The sequence below is a fragment of the Bos grunniens genome, chromosome 23, assembly GCF_055505025.1.
Source record: "Bos grunniens cultivar Pamir isolate PY7600 chromosome 23, Bosgru_T2T1.0, whole genome shotgun sequence".
NCBI lineage: Eukaryota > Metazoa > Chordata > Mammalia > Artiodactyla > Bovidae > Bos > Bos grunniens.
Window position 1 is genome coordinate 44311457 of NC_141187.1, and position 19433 is coordinate 44330889.

At 45.7% G+C, this 19433-nt stretch overlaps 1 long non-coding RNA gene across 5 annotated transcripts; it reads right to left on the bottom strand.

Moving 5' to 3' along the window:
• Positions 1-10027: 10027 nt before the first annotated feature.
• LOC147347730 (uncharacterized) lies at positions 10028-18189 on the bottom strand. 5 transcript variants are annotated; one of them, XR_015152533.1, is made up of 4 exons: positions 17648-18189; positions 15172-15235; positions 14664-14743; positions 10028-10340 (listed from the first exon to the last, which is right to left on the bottom strand). It is a non-coding gene; the product is annotated as an uncharacterized LOC147347730 (long non-coding RNA). The 5 variants fall into 5 exon arrangements; XR_015152532.1 differs by lacking the exon at positions 17648-18189 and adding an exon at positions 16828-17154; XR_015152535.1 differs by lacking the exon at positions 17648-18189 and adding an exon at positions 15820-16216.
• Positions 18190-19433: the final 1244 nt, after the last annotated feature.

Here is a 19433-nt window from a genome sequence, read left to right on the forward strand (position 1 = left end):
CAGCCCGTTGGGTTGTGTGCGGAGGACACTCAGTCACTGGGGAATTGCTGACCGTGGTGGCCAGATCCGAGGACTTGGAGTTGAAAGGAGTGGGTTTAGATCCCAGCTCTGATGGGGGGTTCCTCGAACCGGGGGCCCTCCACATGTGAAGGGCGGGTAAGAACGATGTCCCAAGGAAACAAGGAACTGCCTGCCAGCAGCCCACAGGTCTCAAGCCAGCCCCCAGGTGGTTTTAATCAGCCAGCACAGGTTTTTTTTTACAATAAGTGGGCCAGTTTGGAAACTGGGGTATTTTGCATTAAAAAAAAAAAAAAATCCAGTTTTTTTTTTTGCTTTCTCTTAAAAATAAAGGAGCAAGATTTGGGAACACTGGCCAGAACGGTGAGGTGCTTGCCCCTTCATCCAGTCACGAGAGGCTAACCCACTCTCTGGTTTCCCATCACGCACGCACCCCAGCCCCACTGCAGCTGGACTGACGGTGGGTTCCGCCGGCCACTCAGCGTCTCACGCCGCTCTTCGTCCCTGAGGCGAACTGCTGCTCGGCACCGTGCGCTCCCTGGAGCGGGGAAGGGAAGGATTAGCAAAGAGACCCATGTCACTCTCTTCCCACCACCTCCACTCCTGACCGCATCTGGTTGGTGCTCGCAGGTCTGAGTTCACAAGCACAAGTGTACCAATAAGTGCAAGTGGCTACATAAGGTTCATGGACTGAAGACAGGGAAGGGGAATAAGGACTCAAGTTCAAGTTCTGTTGGCTGAGATACAAAATAGATAGGGGGGTTGGCAGGCAGACTAGTGGTGGGCTTGGGGCTGTCAGGGTGGGAGCAGGGTCGAGGACAGAGGGAACAAGCTCAGAGGCAAGAACTCTAGCCTCTGGCACCTGCTGGGAGAGCTAGTGGCGCCCTTGGGGTAAGTCCAGGTCAGGGCCTGGTCTCCTGGTGACGTAAACAGGTACAGCTGGCTGGGAGACAGGAAACCAGGTGGAACTTACAAAGGCTGGTGACGTTCTGGTGAGTTCTCATGTGGAACCCACAAGAGGCCAGGTTTGGCCTCTTCTCAGGAAGTTCCCTTGAATCTAGTTTTACCCTTTGGCACAGGACAAAAAGTAAAAGTTCTCAGTGAGTCTGGGGAGAGGTCTATCAAAGCCTAATTAAATGTCAACCAGAATCCCTAGTAGAAGAGCCATCAATGTGGTTCATTACGGAGCTAATTTAACACAGAGTTCTGGTTCTCCAACTCAGCTAATGGGAAGGTCTCAGAAGATAGAATGCCTCCTACACCCCAAGGTATAATCATATACTTAATGTGCCTTTTTAGCCTGTGATTTGAAGACCAGTGTAGCCCTGAGCTGATGTAGACTACTAAGGATACAGGGTAATTCTGGGTATCTTTCGTCATTCAGTAACATTCATTAACTGAGCACCTAGAGTGTAGAATCCATTATGCTTAACACGAGGGAGCCCACAAGGGTGGGTAAGACCCTGCCTTAACCCTGCAGGGTTAAGGAAAAAATTATAAGCCACTCAGTCAGTCAAGTTCTAGTCTGGCAGCTGGAAACCAATAAGGTTCAGGGCTGCTGCTGCTGCTGCTGCTAAGTCACTTCAATCGTGTCCAACCCTGTGCGACCCCATAGATGGCAGCCCACCAGGCTCCCCCGTCCCTGGGATTCTCCAGGCAAGAACACTGGAGTGGGTTGGCATTTCCTTCTCCAATGCATGAAAGTGAAAAGGGAAAGTGAAGTTGCTCAGTCGTGTCCGACTCTTAGCGACCCCATGGACCGCAGCCTACCAGGCTCCTCAGTCCATGGGCTTTTCCAGGCAAGAGTACTGGAGTGGGGCCATGGCCTTCTCTGTGCAAATTACCTGCTTTGTGTTTGCAGTGGGGCCCAAGGCCAGATAATGCTGCCCTTCAATAAGCATTTCTTTGTTTGAGTTTCTTAACCAGAATTCCTTTGCTGGGAGCCTCCCAGAAATTTTTTACCAGCACCTCGGACTTGCCACTGGCAATTCCACCTGAGGTTAGCAGTGTCTACGTACCACCAAATTGAATTTTAAGAATTAAAAAAAATCATCTGTTTCCATAATGGGATGTTTCCGGTGTTGTATCAAAAAAAAAAAAAAGCTACAGTTCACCTGAAACTGTCATAACACTGTTAACCGGCTATAACCCAATACAAAATAAAAAGTTAAAAAAAAAAGCTACCAATTACTTAATACCTCATATGTGCTGGACATGGTACTGGAAACGCTACATACATTTTCTGATTCAATTTGTACTGCAGCCCTGGGAGGTCACTGGTACCATCCCCTCTGTGCACTGAGGTTTGATAACATAGTTCCACCTAGATTATTTCTGAAGGTCCTAAGATCTGTACGAAAATTTTGAAAGTAGAATCTGTTTTTTGTCTGAAGCCCTGTCCACACAAATCAGGCGTCTCTTCCCCCCTCCCCAACACTCTCCAGCACAGGGATGCTGCCAGGGGTTGGCAACCAGGCTTCCTGGGGCGGGATCTTGGCATCAGTTAGCCATCCCAGGATCGTGACCCACAAAGCGAACTTCCAACCTTTCTCTCCTCCTCCCTCCCTTCCTGCGAGAGGAACCAAAAGAAGAACTCGCGAAGACCGTCATGGGTCTTGTCACGCGGCATTCTGACACTCAGCCAGTGTTGGGGCTTTTGGGAGGGGAAGTAACACTGACATCACAGGAACATAGAACCGAAAAAGGCTTGGAGGGCTCTCTGGGTCCAGGCGCCTCTGTGATCTGAAACACAGCTCTCTCCCGGAAGAGCCAGAAGTGGATACTGTACCGCTTCCAGTAATTTCTGCCAGCTCTGTAGCTCCCAAAGAGAGAAGATTTTCATCCAATTCAAGTTCTTACTTAATTTTGGTCTACTATGATTTTTTTTATCCAGGAAGATGAACTAGTCAGCATTAGTCCTATTACAAACCTCCAAAATCTTAAAGATGATGTAGTTATCAGCCTTTTCAAGTCAGCTTTACCTGTGTTCTTCACTATAGGTTCTTATCTGTGCTGTTTGCAACTTTTCAACTGTTTGTTGTTTTGTTTCTTTTTTTCAAATATGTGACTGTGGCAGATGGAATTATGGTTTCCCATTCTTCACTCTTTCCCAGTTATATAGAATTATATATCCATGACCTTTGCCATGTGACTTGCAGTCAATGAAAATCAGTGTAGAATATTTCCTCACCCTGTTTTATTTTGTTTCTTTATTTTTGGCTGTGCTGGGTCTTCATCGCTGCAAGGGTTTTCTTCAAGTTGCGGAGAGCAGGGCTACTCTCTAGGTGCAGTTCCCAGGTTCTAGAGCACAAGCTCAATAGCTGTGGTGTACGGGTTTAGTTGCCCTGAGGCATGTGGGATCTTCCCTGGACCAGGGTTCAAACTCGTGTCTCCTGCATTGGCAGGTGGATTCTGTACCACTGAGCCACCAGGGAAGCCCTCCTCACCCCGCTGATATTTGGCTTGGTCGCATGACTTGCTTTGGATGAGAATGCTAGGGGAAATAATGAGCAGAAGCTTAAGATGTGTCTGCCTGACTTGAGTTGGCCTCTTGTGTTTCTGCCATAACCACAAGAAGACCATGCCCCAGGCAGTGCCAGTCCCAGAAAGAGACAGAGAAAGGGGGCCCAAAGTGGAGATATGACCCAACTGAGGCCAATCAAGAGCAGCTGAACCTCAGCCACCCTGCAGACCTGTGAGCAAGAAAAATAATTGTCTGTGACGCAAATCACTGAGATTTGGGGGCTTATTCTTTATACAACAGTATCTAAGCAGTAAGGTCTAATCCACACTATAGCCAGATTACAACCTGATCCTTGCACCTCTTTCTGGATGAACCTAGAGCCTGTTATACAGAGTGAAGTAAGTCAGAAAGAGAAAAACAAATATTGTATATTAACGCATATATATGGAATCTAGAATAACGGTCCTGATGAACCTATCTGCAGGGCAAATAGTCATAATGAAAGGATTTATGGTTACACCGGGAGAAGGAGAAGGTGGGACAAATTGAGAGAGTAGCACTGAAATATATACATTACCATGTATAAAATGGATAGCTAATGGGAAATTGCCGTATAGTGCAGGGAGCTCAGTCTGATGTCCTGTGACATCCTAGAAGAGCGGGATGCAGTGGGAGCAGGGAGGGAAGTTCAAGAGGGAGGGGACACGTGTATACCTATGGCTGACTCACGTTGATGTGTGGCAGAAACTGGCATAACTTTGTAAAGCAATTATCCTTCAATTAAAAATAAATGTATTAAAAAAAAAAAACCAAAAAACTAGTCACCAGAAGGCAGAATCCTAGAGAAACATAAAAAGACTACCTGTTTCATTAAAACTTCCCTGGCTATTTCAGACCCTCCACAACTTGACCACAAAACCTTTCTTTTTTGTGTCCTATATTTTGGCACCTGTTTTATTTCAGTATAACACGTTCTAGAACTCATTCTGAAGCATTATTTAATAACTGCAATTGTGAAATCTTCTCAGTAAGGCTATGAAGTCATTGAGAAGAGAGATCATATGAATAAAGTATAGGCAATAAAACTCTTAATTACGTATATTCTGTAGCACTGTCGGCCAGGCTTGTCAGAATAAGTCTTCCAATATTTACCTAAAAACACACTGTTATCATACATGTGGGGGGCAGCAAAGGCTTTACACACAGGGGCCATAAGAGTGAAAAAGTGAAAGTGTCAGTCGCTCCATCTTGTCCAGCTCTTTGCACCCCCATGGACTATAGCCCATCAGGTTCCTCTCTCCATGGAATTCTCCAGGCAAGAATACTGAAGTGGGTTGCCACTCCCTTCTCCAGGGGATCTTCCTCATACAGGAATTGAACCTGGGTCTCCAGCAATGCCGGCAGATTCTTTACTGTCTGAGCCACCAGGGAAGTCCCCGGCCGTGAAACGCCTTCAAATATTTATGAAATGTTCACAGGAAAGGCAAATGTGATTGAGTTTTTGTCAATCAGGTAAATATTTCTGAGTTACTAACATTCAGTTTCATATGTTTTGTCTTCTTTTGGCAATCTTCAGTTATCAGTTCTACAAGATATTGAAAGTAAATTTTCTCATTTCCCATCCCAAATAAATTAACAAAAATACAAGTGAGCCAGACAAGTTACCTAATTAAAATCTACAAAGTAAAACCTGTGAAAAGTTCATAGTCACTCCCAATGTTACCGTTCTAAATGTCTCAGTTTTCTTAATAAAATATATTTTGTGTATGAGAGCTAATAATCTTTGATTTTCATATTCTATATTTGAAAGCAGGAACAGTTCTTCAGAATCATATTTTTTTCATAGCTTAGTTTTCAACACAGGGTAGTTCCTCTTTTTATTTATATAAGCAGAAAGACTTGCTTTATATTGAAGAACTCAATGAACTGGGTTTTTTAAGGTACATATTTACTTTTCATATACAGGAATTTTCCAGGTGACTGGTTGAATTACTACATTCTCATGGTACATTGATTTGGAGTTAAAAAAAAAAACTGAACAATAGAAAAAGCTATCTTTTCTTTCCATCTATGGACATAACTATTAAAGCATCATATCTAATGCTGCCAGAAATTATAAGACAAAATGAATGCTGCTCCTTCAAACCAGTCACCTCATCCAATTATCCCAAGAGTTGCCAATGCTTAAAACTGTGCTGAGAATCTTTTTTGTGTGTGATTTCTTTCAAAGCCGGCTGTATATTTTAAAAATATTGTTAAAAAGCAGCAAATCTCTGTCTTCGAGAATGAGTATAATTTTGGAAACAGGAAAACTCATTTGGAAGCAAGTTTTGTGAAAGAGAAGAGCAGTCGAGCTGAGTAATATAAAGAAGAAATTCAAATTTGCCCATAATCTCAAAACCCAGGGACAACCACCATCAACACACTGGTATGTTTTCTGCCAGCAAGTTTTTTATGTATTTTCACACAAATGGGACATACCATACGTATAGCTGGGACCTCCACCCACTTTTTTTGTTCCCCAGTCAATATTCCATTATTTCATAAGGTTTAGGGAAGCTAAGTAACAGACAAATAGGAATACTTCAGAGAGTGTTCCAACTTCTTTCAAAATGTGTAGAGTTTGGAAAAAGTGAACAGTTACACACACAAAAAAGACATTTGTCTGATTTCCTATGCCTTGTGCCTTGGTGATGTTATCTTGCAGGGATAATATTTGGGCATGCCACCACGATTAATGACAAGTGACAGAGAAACGAAGAGTGACGGAGAGGAAAAGGTTGTGGTTTTGACAAAGAATAAAGAGAATGTGATGTCCGCCCGAGTCCACCATTTGTGTAGACAGTATTGCCAGGGGAGGAGGGGCCTGGAGCAAGAATATGGCTTTAATTAAATCACAAAAGTTTATTTCCTATGCTCAGCAATGGAGTAAAATCTCTTAAATTGGAAGAAATATCACTTGCAGCAGAAATCAGAGAAGATAGAACAACAGCCTTCATTTATCAAGTCTTCCCCCAAAGTAAGAGGAAGCATAACCATGCCACATGTAAGCGCTGCCTTCTGGCCCACAAACCCAAGCCTGGTTTTCAAACCCAATTACCGAGTCCAGGCTGACCCCCTAGGCACTTGGTTCTAGCTCTAGGAAGGAGGAAACTTGGCCTCAGACTCTGTCCATCTGGACTGTGTTCTGTAGTCTTAGAAATAAGATCTGAAAGCATTCCATCTCCACCTTGCCCTCTAAACTGAGACCTTCTACCACCTCTCAACAGAAGATCCTGAGATAGAAACGCTCTGTCTTGTTCCCAAACGAGGCATTGCAATCTTTACACTAGAGTTGAGATGCCCAAAGAGCCCCATTTTGTCCCATTTTTTTGCTCAAAAACATTTCTTTGTCTATAAAGCCACATTAGCCTGGTGGAGAGGGTGCCAGCTTTAAAATTCAAGTCCCTCCATTCCTCTCTTCTGAACTCAGTCAACTTTGGACAGAGGTTTCATTTGCCTCAACATCAACTTCCCTGTCTGTGATGAAGGTGAAGTTTTCAGAGTATAAAATTATGCCCTAAAAAAGAACAAAATTTGGGAAGATTCTCTGCAGCCAGATTAGTCCAGTGTAACTGAGATAAAATCCTATCAGTGAAGGATTGGTCAAGAGGGTTGGTCATTGAACCATGTGGTTCCAGAAACAGCCCTGACCCTTGCCCCTCCCTAGTCCATCTGGAACTAAGCCCAGAGAAGAAAGATGACGGATAGAGACTCAATGAGCTTGAAAGACGCCAGAACACATGTAAAACCTTTGCCATTCATAAGACCTCAAAATCCCCCGTGCCCAGCATGATGGGAAACAATATGGCAGAAATTAATTGGGGGCAAATCAAGGAAGAAATGACAGCTTGACATTTTCTGCACAAATGGCCAATACTTTGGCCACCTGAAGTGAAGAGCTGACTCACTGGAAAAGACCTCAGTGCTGGAAAAGATTGAGGGCAAAAGGAGAAGGGGGCGGCAGAGGATGAGATGGTTGGATAGCAGCACTGACTCCATGGACATGAATTTCAGCAAATTCCAGGAGATAGTGAAGGACAGAGGAGCCTGGCATGCTGCAGTCCACAGAGTCACAGAGTCAGACATGATGTAGTGACTGAACAACAACAACAAAATTTTCTGCAGTCTAGAGAAAGGCAAAACAGTGGCTGAGAGGGAGCCCGGTCCAAGGGGCCTCATCAGAATGAGGTGGGGAAGACAGCACCATATACATCACTTTCCAGAGTCCAGGTGTGAATAAGGGCACATGGGAATGTCCCGTGCTGACAGGTGATAATCCACCACATGCCACTCTGCCAGCCCCCACCCCAAAGTGATCAAGTTACTGCAACTCTTTGGAATGGGAGCACTAAACAGAAACTGAAGTAGAAATTGTGTACAGTCATGAAAAGTTGTATTTGTTTGCAAAGCCTGAAATGAGGACTCGATATATGAATTACACATAAAGGGCCTGTGTCTGTGGTAGTTACACAATACATTCTAAAGTGTTTCCATGATTGCTATTGACTAGTTATATTTCAGTCTGCCAGAGAAGTGGAGGCAACTAACTTTGAGCGCTAAAAACAAGGGCAGAGCATAAATGTTGAAGAACTATTTGTTTTTCTCTAGAAAAAGATAGTTGAGAGAGCCCTGCACTCCACACCCTCCCACCTAAAGTAGGCTTTATTACTCATCACTCATGCTCCTTGCCCACACCTCACCACAGCATATTCCTTCTCATCTCCTTGATTTGGGGCGGGGCCACGTGTCGTGCTTTGACCAATGGAATGTGGCGAACAAGCAGGCCAGTACTACAAAGAGGCTCTGAGAGTCACTCTATCTTTTTCCTTGCTGTCTTGCATCCCTGCCTTCCTCCATGAGAAAATGATGCCCCAGGTGGCCACTGCCCCTCCAGCTTGGGTCTCCAAATGAAAAACACAGAAAGCAGACTTGAACCTGACCTGAAGCTTGAAGCCAAACCTAGCCAAGTTCAATGGAGTCCTGCAAGTTCAGGCAAGACACAGATGAGCCTCGGCTGACCTCAAGTCCCATGACGGAGAAATCAGTATTTACTTTCATAAGCCATTAAAATTGGAGGTTGTTAACTGCAGAAAAATCTAATACCCCAGCAATTAAGACAATGCTTCAGCATTTCAAAGTAAAGGGAGGAAAGATGGGAGGTGAAACAAGGGCAAGAAAACAGCCTTTCGAAATGAAGCAAAATTACCTTTTCAGGAACCTTGTCCAGCAACAGTAATGTGAGATGGAACAGCAGCATAGGCGGTAAAGCAGGGAGTGGGGGAGGAGAGAAACAGAGTCCTAAAAATGTCTGCAAGCCTTTGAGACCCCAAAGAGAAGGATGAGTTCAAGGAAACACGTTTTTTTCACCCTCAGATTCTCTCCTCCATTAATTCTCTCCATTTTAAGGAATTTAACTCCCTCTGAGCATTAAGCTTGGTACATAAACTTTAATGACTTGCAGTGACTTCTACTAGAGCTCTTATATCTATTTAAAATGCAGTAGGATGTACGCTTGCTATTGATTTGGGTTCGAGATTTGAATTGTTCTTATGTAGGTATTTGTCAAAGAACAGATGTTTTCTCCATGTGTCATTTGAGATGGGTTAAGGATGCCCAGGAGGAAATGGTTGATATAGAGGTCTCTCCCTGAGCAGACGGGTTAGCTATAAATTGCTCTGTGGTTTTTTCCTAACCCTGTAATGGCTGGAGTAAAACCTAGCAGCTGAACAGTTAACCCATTTATTTAATTTGATTTTGATTTTTCCATTAAGCTCTCATGATTTATTTAAATAGGTTCTGAAATACCAAATTGAAATGTGAAGAATTTGGCATGCAGGGGGGATTAAGAACCAAAATATGAATTGAGTGAAATCCATTTTGCAAATCTCCAGACCTGTCCAACAAATCGCTGGGGAGACCTGCACAGAATTACGCCTTAAGTGGTTTTGAGCAGCAATATTACATCTGTGTTTCTTAACACATGGGCTTCAAGGAACAGCTTCCCTCCTGGGCCTCTGCTTCAAAACTTACAGTTAAAGCCTGAAGCTAGTCAAGGTGTAAACCTTAAAGTCTGCCCTAGAAACTTCCAGAATCTGTGCTCCACACCCTTCTGACACCAGGTCCACCTCAAGGGGGACCTTTTCCATAAGCTTCATCCCACCCTCCCGCCAGAGGCAGCCCTGGACTAACCCGCTCTCTGCGCTCATCTTTCCAAGGCGCACACATGAGCACATGTTAGCTCCCCACTAACATCCACTGTTTCTACCTGGCCAATCGCACTTTAGGCCGCCTTTCCTGGCCAGCTCCCTCCCTTCCTGCACACAACCTAAGCAGGAAAGGTACTGAGTGGCTTGCCCCTTTTTCTTCCCCATCCTTTTAAAAGCCAGCCCTGTGTTTGCATAGAGGCAAAATGGAGTGGTGGTTCAGAGCAAGTGTCTGAGGTCAGGGAGCCTTGAATCTATTTATTCATTTTTATTTATTGGTTTATTTATTTTGGCTGCACTGGTTTTCATTGCTATGCATGGGTTTTCTCTAGATGCCGTGAGCCGGGACTCTCTAGCTGTGGCGTGTGGGCTTCTCATTGCGGTGCTTCTCTTGCTGTGGAGTACGGGCTCTACGGAGAAGTGTAGGTAGTTGTGGCACATGGGCTTGGTTGCTCCGTGGCATGTGGAATCTTCCTGGATCAGCGATCAAACCCCTCCTGCGTTGGTAGGTGGATTCTTAACCACTGGATCCCAGGGAAGTCCTGCCTTGGATTTAAAATCAGGCTCTGCTCTCTTTTGCTGGTGAGACCTTGAACCCATCCTTTTACCATCATCTGTAAAATAAGGATGATAATAGTATTCACCACGCAGTGTGAAGGAAACACAAAAGCTGGCACATGATAAACCCTCAACTGCTGACTGCGGCTAACACTCTTCCTCTGAGGGTGATGCCCCTTAATCAGTCCACAGAGATTTACTGGGTGCTGCCCACGGGCCATGCACTGTGCCCGATGCTGGGACGACAGTGATGAAAAGGTGCAGACCCAGTCCTGGGAGATCTTGCAGGCTGGTAGGTAGAGGAGCAAATGCTAAAAGCATGGAAGAGCTACCGCAGGATTAACTGAAGTGTGCGCTGAAGGTGCTCAACCAAGCTTGGCTCCAGCCAAGGAAGCTTGCGGAAGAAGAGAGGAGGTGCATGTCTAGGGACTGGTTTATGATGTTGACTCAGACAGAATGTGAAAGAGGAGAGAGAAAGGGAGACAGAGCAGGAAGGAAGGTCTGGCTTAGGAAGAAGCTCAGGCCAGAGGCAATGAGATGTGATTTTCCTGAAGCAAATAGGCAGTGATATCATCAGATTTCCTTCTTCTAAAGCTCTCAAGAGATGGGAAACGGAGGAGTGGAAGGGGACTTCCCAAGTGGCTCAGTGGTAAAGAATCTGCCAAGGCTGGAGACACAGATTCGATCGTGGTCCAGGAAGACCCCATATGCCACAGAGCAGCTAAGCCCATGTGCCACAACTGTTGAATGAGTGAAAGTGGCTCAGTCGTGTCTGACTCTTTGTGACCCCATAGACTACAGTCCAGGGAATTCTCCAGGCCAGAATACTGGAGTGGGTAGCCTTTCCCTTCTCCAGGGGATCTTCCCAACTCAGGGATCGAATCCAGGTCTCCTGAATTGCAGGCGGATTCTTTACCAGCTGAGCCACCAGGGAAGCCCACAACTATTGAGCCTGTGCTCTAAAGCCTGGGAACTGCAACTACTGAAGCCCGAGCGCCCTAGAGCCTGTGCTCCACAAGAGAAGACTCCACAGTGAAAAGCCCATGCACCTAGCTAGAGAGTAGCCCCCACTCACTGCAACTAGAGAAAAGCCTGCACAGCAAGGAAGGCCCAGCTCAGGCTAAATAAATAAATACAAGTGTCGGGAAACGGGATTAGTGAGGTTTCCTTTGTGCAAACTTGGTACACACCTCGGGTTCAGAGCTTGGGCTGAGGCACGATTACAGCGTGTGATTTCTGCCCCTGTCAACTGAAATCCTCACGGGTTGGAGCTTTAGGGATTTTTGGAACAAGGATGCACAGAAAATCATGGGTATTATAAATAGGAGATAAGAGGCTGAGTTGTCTTGTTGTCAGGAAAGCAAGACAAGGGCACGGTTGCGGGATGAATGAGGACACCGCGTGTGCTGAGCTGAAAGACAAGCCGGGGCCCCAGGAGGGGCTGAGCCTGGAGAGAAATTGATCGAGAGGCGTGGCCGGCGGTTTCTCACAGCAGCCACTCTGTGTGTCTGCAGGTGTAACGGGGCGGGCAGAGGTGACTGCTGGCTGGCAAAGTGAGCTATTTGAACAGAAAATGCCCAACCTAAAACCAGGTTATCTCCAGTTCCTGGTGTCACTTAATCGGGTCATAGGCCGAGACCTGCAATGGGGCAGTATGTGGATTTCTGAAAGAACTACCTGTATGGCTGGAGCTGTTTTTCCCCTTTTGAATTTACTCTGATACCCAGAAATCTAGAAGCATCATCATCACCATCACAGCGGAAGCATTGATGTTAGGTGCATGTTAGGTGTCTGAGTGCATGTTAGGTGCCTGGCATTGTTCTAAGTGTTTTCCACTTCTTCATTTGTTCCTCACGACATCTCTGGGCAAGAGATTCTATTAAATTTCTTATTTCATCAAGAAGAAAACCGATGCACAGAAATGTCAAGTTAATTGGTTGGTCAACAGATTTGTTTGAGTTTTACATAACATCATCATATAAAACCCAAACAAACTTTTTAGCCACCCCAGTACATGGCCAGTGCCACACAGCAGCCTGGTTCTAGGGCTCGCACGTTTAATCACTGCGCTGCACTGCCTCAAAGAACTTGGACCTGTGCTCTTTTTATCTCTGCAGCCCCAGTGTCTGTGTTAAGAGTACACAAACAGAGGTGTGCACCGAGTTGTCATTTGAATGAAAGATTGAACAAACAGAACCTCATGTGCCAAGAGATCGGCAGCCTTTGGGTAGCCCTTAGACAGGCTGACACAAACTGTGATTTAAGATGGTGAAGAATCTGCCTGCAATGCAGGAGTTCAATCCCTGGGTCAGGAAGATCCCCTGGAGAAGGGAATGGCTACCCCACTCCAGTATTCTTGCCTGGAGAATCCCATGGACAGCGGAGCCTGGCGTGCTGCGATTCAAGGGGTTGCAAAGAGTCGGACATGACTGAGCGACTGAACTGAACTGAACTGAGCAACTAACACAACAGGACCTTGGTCCCAACACATCAGCGTCCATCTCCTATCACCCTGCTGTTATATCTAGGGAGTTTGTTTTGGTTCATGTTTGCCGTGGGGGCTTTGAGGACCGACTTATTAAAAAGAGGGGAGGGCGGCAGTGCCAAGGAAGGCTGGGCACTGATTTTCTTGCCCCTACCCACCCCATCCTACCTTGCATTACAGTGTAGGGGGCAAACAGCGCCCCCTGTGGTCAGCGTGGTGGTGGCAGCCAGGGCCATCTTGAGAGCACTCTCCCTTTCTGCCCACTATGCTGGGCAGAGGTAGAGAACGTGATGTAGAAGTCAGGCCTCGGGGTCTTTTTACTCATCCACCCTAGAAAGCCCTCCATCCAGCATCCACTTTGGAGACCTGGGGGTTCTACTTTTACAGAGGAAAATGGCATTTCTTAGGGTTAGAGGCCTCAATCTGAGAAGTCACTTCCAAACCTTTTCCACTGCTGTCACTCAACATCCAGGTCTTCTGACCTCACTGTCAGACGAGGAGACCCTTGCTGATGGGGTAGGTTAGTCAGGGTCATCTGGAAAGCTGGGGAGTGGGAGCACTCGTCAGAGAAGATGAATTTGCAAGTAGATAAAAGGCAGAAAAGGACTTTTTTTGGCCGTTCCTACAGCATGTGGGGGTGGGAGGGCTTCCCTGGTGGCTCAGACAGTGAAGAATCTGCCTACAATGCAGGAGACCCGAGTTCAACCTCTGGGTCGGGAAGATCCCCTGGAGAAGGAAATGGCAACGTGCTCCAGTATTCTTGCTTAGGGAAATCCCATGGACAGAGGAGCCTGGAGAGCTATAGTCCACACGGTCGCAAAGAGTCAGACACGACTGAGCCACTCACACTTTCACTTTCACTTTTCACAGCATGTGGGATCTTAGTTCCTCAACCAGCAATTGGACCTGCACCTCCTACAGTGGCAGCATGGGTCCTAACCACTGGCCCAGCAGGGGAGTCAGAGAAAGGAGCTTATGTAGCAAGACAACCAGCACTCAGCAACAGGAGGCTCTGTCCCCATCTCCTTCCTCCAGCCTCCATTCAACTCCTGTATGACTTCCTCGCCCGCAGGCCCGGGGATCCACATGCACAGAAATGTGTGTGTGGCCCAGGCGCCCAGTGTAAGGGATTCGCCCTTAAATGCCTCTCCTACTCCAGCAACTCCATGGGCCTGGACAGCACTTTCCATTCCAGGTTGCCCCCACCTCTTAGTCTTTCCCACTGTATTTATCAAGACTTCCTGCTGCTGCTGCTGCTAAGTCGCTTCAGTCGTGTCCGACTCTGTGTGACCCCAGAGACGGCAGCCCACCAGGCTCCCCCGTCCCTGGGATTCTCCAGGCAAGAACACTGGAATGGGTTGGCATTTCCTTCTCCAATGCATGAAAGTAAAAAGTGAAAGTGAAGTCGCTCAGTCGTGTCCAACCCTCAGCGACCCCATGGACTGTAGCCTACCAGGCTCCTCCATCCATGGGATTTTCCAGGCAAGAGTCCTGGAGTGAGGTGCCATTGCCTTCTCTGATCAAGACCTCCTAGCAGACAGTATTTCTGCTCCCACTGTCATAGACCTCACGGTCCCTTCGACGTCCTTGCCTTGCTGCCAATGCCTTTATTAGCGATTTCACAAAAGATCCCCTTAAAAAGTTCTTGCTAATGACTCAGTAACGGTTTGTTTTCAAAGGATTCTAGAAAATGCTAATCACTGTCTACTGTTAGATCTTAATCTCATTTATTTCCTTTAAGTGTTCTGTCTGACAATCAACTACAATAATTACCACAGTAACAACACTTGACATTTTTAAAGCCATTTATGTTACTTCCAGTAATCCTCACAAAAACTTGGCAAGATAGTATTTTTCTCTGAGGAACCAGGCTCAGGAAAATTAAGTAACCTACCTAAGGTCACACAGCTAATAAATTGTAGAACTGAGACTCAGCTGGGATTTCCAAGGCAAGTTCTCTTTTCCAACACTGTACTGCAGGATAAAATGAAGAGTAAATGTGTTATCCAGGTTGTGTTCTGTTTTTTTTTTAATTATGGACAGTTTTCTTTTATAAAAAGAAAGAGACTGGAACAGTGGCATGTTGGAGCCAGTTCCTGCTATCAGCTCCAAAGACCTGAGTATTAGATATTTAGGAATTTTGGAAGCTTGTTAAACCCTTGGTAGATTAAAATAGGTCGCGGTGGTGTACTTCCCTGGTGGCACAGTGGTTAAGAATCCACCAGTCAATGCAGGGGACACAGGCTTGATCCCTGATCCAGGAAGATCCCACATGCCTCAGAGCACTGAGCCCACACACCACAACTTTCCTGGAGGAAAATGTGATCCCGCTTGTGACAGTCTACTCTGTGGTTTAAAAAGGAAGAACTATGGGGAAAAGTAGGAGTAGAAACCTCACTTACATAAATTGCTCATTCCCACGATTCAGAAGTCATTTTCCTTTGAAGCAAATATTCTCCTTGTGACCTTAGATATAATGGGAAATGAAATTATACAGTAGTATTTTTGAATAGACACATTTCAAGATGTGTGTATGTATAGACACATATAGATATGTGCACGTGTATGTACGCGTGTGTGTCTGTGTGGGTATGTGTGTGTCTGTGTGTATGTATGGATATGTGTATGTGTGTGTCATGTGTACGTGTCTGTGTGTCTGTCTGGGTGGGTATGTGTCTGTGTGTCTGTATGTGTGTGTGTGTCTGTGTGTGTGGGGTGTATGTGTACATTTATGTATGGGTATGTGTTTATGTCTGTGTGTATGTCTGGGTGGGTTTGTATATGTGTGTGCGTGTGTGTGTGCATGCGTGCGTGTTTCCTACTGGTCTCAGAACACTTCCTTTAGCCTAATGGTTCCCAACTGGTCTGCTCAGTTAGAGTCCCAGGGGAGAGGGAGTTTAAAACCTGATCCTCGGGCTGTAGCCCAAGGATCAGTTAAAATCAAATCAGACTCCCTGGGGAGGTACCCAGGATCAGCACTTTTCCGGCCCCTGCCCAGGTGATTTAAATGTTTAAGCAGAGTTAAGAACTGATTTAGTTAATGATCTTACTTAAAACTGCAGGAGAAGGATAGACAGGATAAAGATCGCAACACCTTCCTTGCCGTAACCCCACAAACTCAGGACCTTAAGACGGTGGTCCCCACATGGCAAAGTCAGACCTGATGGAGTCTGAAGGTTTCAGTCCTTGAAAGAGGACTCTGCAGGAAAAAAAAAAAATGCTGAGAGAGACACTCCCAGGAGCTTAAATAGGGCCTTCCTGGTTTTAAAATGTCAAAGAACCGAGAGTAGCTCCACCTCAGAAACCCCCTCGTGTGGCTGGTGGGGAAACTTCTGCCCTGTGGCCCGGGGGAGGGGCGCAGGCAGCAGCCGGGCAGGTTTCTGCATCCCTGCAGACCAGGGTGCTGTTTGGTTGTTGGGTGAGAACTGTCATTAACACCTGTGCTGTGCTGTGCTGAGTCGCTCAGTCATGTCCGACTCTTTGTGACCCTGCGCACTGTAGCCCGCCAGGCTCCTCTGTCCATGGGATTCTCCAGGCAAGAATAGTGGAGTGGGTTGCCATACTCTCCTCCAGGGGATCTTCCTAATGCAGGGATCGAACCTGCGTCTCTCACATCTCCTGCATTGGCAGGCAGGTTCTTTATCACTGACACCACCTGGAAAGCAGTCGCTAACACATATGCAGTATCTACTCCACGCCAGATGCTATATTCCAAGTACATTAATCTTCTCAATAACCTGCGAGATAAATACTATCCTCATCTTTATTTGACAGATGAGGACACTGAGGCTCAGAGAGGGTAAGTAACTTGCCCAAGATTATTCATATGGAAACTGATAGAGCCAAGATTCAAATTCTGTCTGTGCTTTCTCCTGCTGGGCATTTAGGGTGTCGGGCTCCTGGCCAGATGAGGCTAGAGATGGAGCGAGACAGAGCTCCGCTCTCACGTGGGCCGGACAGCCTTGGGAAGGGCCAGGGCCTGTGCCGTCAGTTAGGACAGTGTTAGTAAATTCATTTTAAAAGACAGCACCCATCGTTTTTAGATATAATTCACATACCATAAAGTCCACCCTGTAAAATTCAGGGGTTTTAGCGTATTCACGGAGTTGTACCATCATCACTGCTGTCTCATTCCAGAACACTTCTGTCACCTTAAAAAGAAACCCATGCCCAGTACTGATAGTCACTCACCACCCCGCCCTCCTCACAGACTCACAGCCCTGGCAATCAGCCTGCTTCCTGGCTATATGGGTTGGTCCCACCTGGACTTTTCAGGCAACGGAATCATACAACCTGGGTCAAACTCAGCTCTCCTTGTTGACCTTCTCTAAATGCCTCCCACCCTTAATTTATCCTTGTTTCTTCTCGGGATGTTTTGCCATAGTTTAGACAAACATCATGACGGTTTACTACCTTAAAATTTCTCTTCAAATGTGCTCAGAGACCAGCGATTCCTCTCTTTCCTGTTCCTCCGACCCTGGATGCTTGCATCTGAGCTCAGGGCTTAAGGCTGAAGTTGAGCTAAGAAAAATATCAAAGAATCAGAATAACAGAGGTGGGATGAATTGGGAGACTAGCATGGACATACCTCCTCTGGAATAGGAAATGGCAACCCACTCTAGTATTCTTACCTGGAGAACTCCATGAACAAAGGAGTCTGGTGGGCTACAGTTTATGGGGTCACAGAGTCACACATGCTTAAACAACTAACACACACACACATCTTCATGTATCCAGCTAGCCACTAATTACAAAGACTACAGGTTATGATGAAAAAATATACATAATGTAATATTTAAGCAACACATAAAAATGTGTGTTAGGTTAGACTTGCATAAAAACATTGATGTAAATAAAAAATACTTAAAGGATATTTACCAGAATGAACTGGGGCTTCCCTGATAGCTCAGTTGGTAAAGAATCCGCCTGTAATGCAGGAGACCTCAGTTCGATTCCTGGGTCAGGAAGATCCCCTGGAGAAGGGATAGGCTACCCATTACAGTATTCTTGGGCTTCCCTGGTGGTTCAGCTGGTAAAGAATCCGCCTGCAATGCAGGAGACCTGGGTTCGATCCCTGGGTCGGAAAGATCCCCTAGAGAAGGGACCAGTATTCTGGCCTGGAGAATTCCATGGACTGTATAGTCCATGGGGTCACAAAGAGTCAGACGCGACTCACTTTCACCAAAATGAACTATTTAAATTATTTTAAAAATTCACATCCTCTAATCTAGTCTTCCTTTATCTAGTCCAGATCATTTCCGTGTCTATCACCTCACAAAACAAAGATGCTTCCCTGGTGGTCCAGTGGTTAAGACTTCACCTACTAATGTAGTGGGTACAGGTTCAAACCCTGGTCAGGGAGCTGAGATCCCATGTGCCTCTTGGCCAGAAAACCAAAGCACAAAACAGAAGCAATATAGTAACAAATAAAGACTTTAAGAATGGTCCACATCAAAAAAAAAAAAAAAGAGTCTTTAAAAAAAATATATCAAGAGGGCTTTCCATCAGGCTGCCCTTCTACTTCTTTGGGGGAATTCTGTGGTTTATCTATTGACAAGAGTTGAATGCTGGGAAGAGCTGAGCCCATGTCTGGTTTGTTTGCTGAATGTATCCCATGAGCTTTAAACAATCCCTTTGGCTTTTTTGGGAACAGAGATGGAACTACGGAAATGAACAGATGTGTCTGAGTCATACTGAGAATTTCCCTTTTCATGAGGAATTACCATGATAACTTTTTTAAACTCCAAATAAATTCACTTCCTTTTTCCTTCCACTGGCTGCTTGCCCTGCATTTCCCATAGTCCTGATTTCACTCCTGCCCCACCAGTCACAACCAGGCCTGGCTTGGGAGAGTTGAAGGCACCTTCCTCCTTCTGATTGAAGGCAAAAAAAGCCACAGCATGGACATCAGATCAGAGTGGATTTCAAGCCTCCCTAGACTGGAAACTTTACATGAGGCTATACTCCTCTACAAGTGTCAATAAAGCTGCTAACCTGGAGGATGGGAAAGCATCTAAGTGAAGTCCTTTAGCTCATACTGCGCTTGCTCCTTGGAAGGAAAGCTACGAAAAACCTAGGCAGTGTATTAAAAATGAGAGACATCACTTTGCCAGCAAAGGTCCACATAGTCAAAGCTATGTTTTTTCCAGCAGTCACGTACAGATATGAGAGTTGGACCATAAAGAAGGCTGAGTGCCAAAGAACTGATGCTTTAGAACTGTGGTGCTGGAGAAGATTCTTGAGAGTCCCTTGGACTGTAAGGAGATCAAACCAGTCAATCCTAAAGGAAATTAACCTTGAATATTCATTGGAAGGACTGATGCTGAAGCTGAAGCTCCAATACTTTGGCCACCTGATATGAAGAGCTGACTTATTGGAAATGACTCTGATGCTGGGAAAAGATTGACGACAAAAGGAGAAGGAGGCGACAGAGGATGAGATGGTTAGATAGCATCATCAACTCAATGGAGATGAACTTGAGCCAACTCTGGGAGATAGTGAAGGACAGAGGAGCCTGGTGTGCTACAGTCCATGGAGTCCCAAGACAACAACAACAAAAACAACTTGCTTTGGACAGGACTGGGGTTACTTTCTGTTTCACTTTTTGCCGTTACCCCATCTAGAATATGTGTTTCAACACGTCACCTCAAGGTGGCAGCAATGG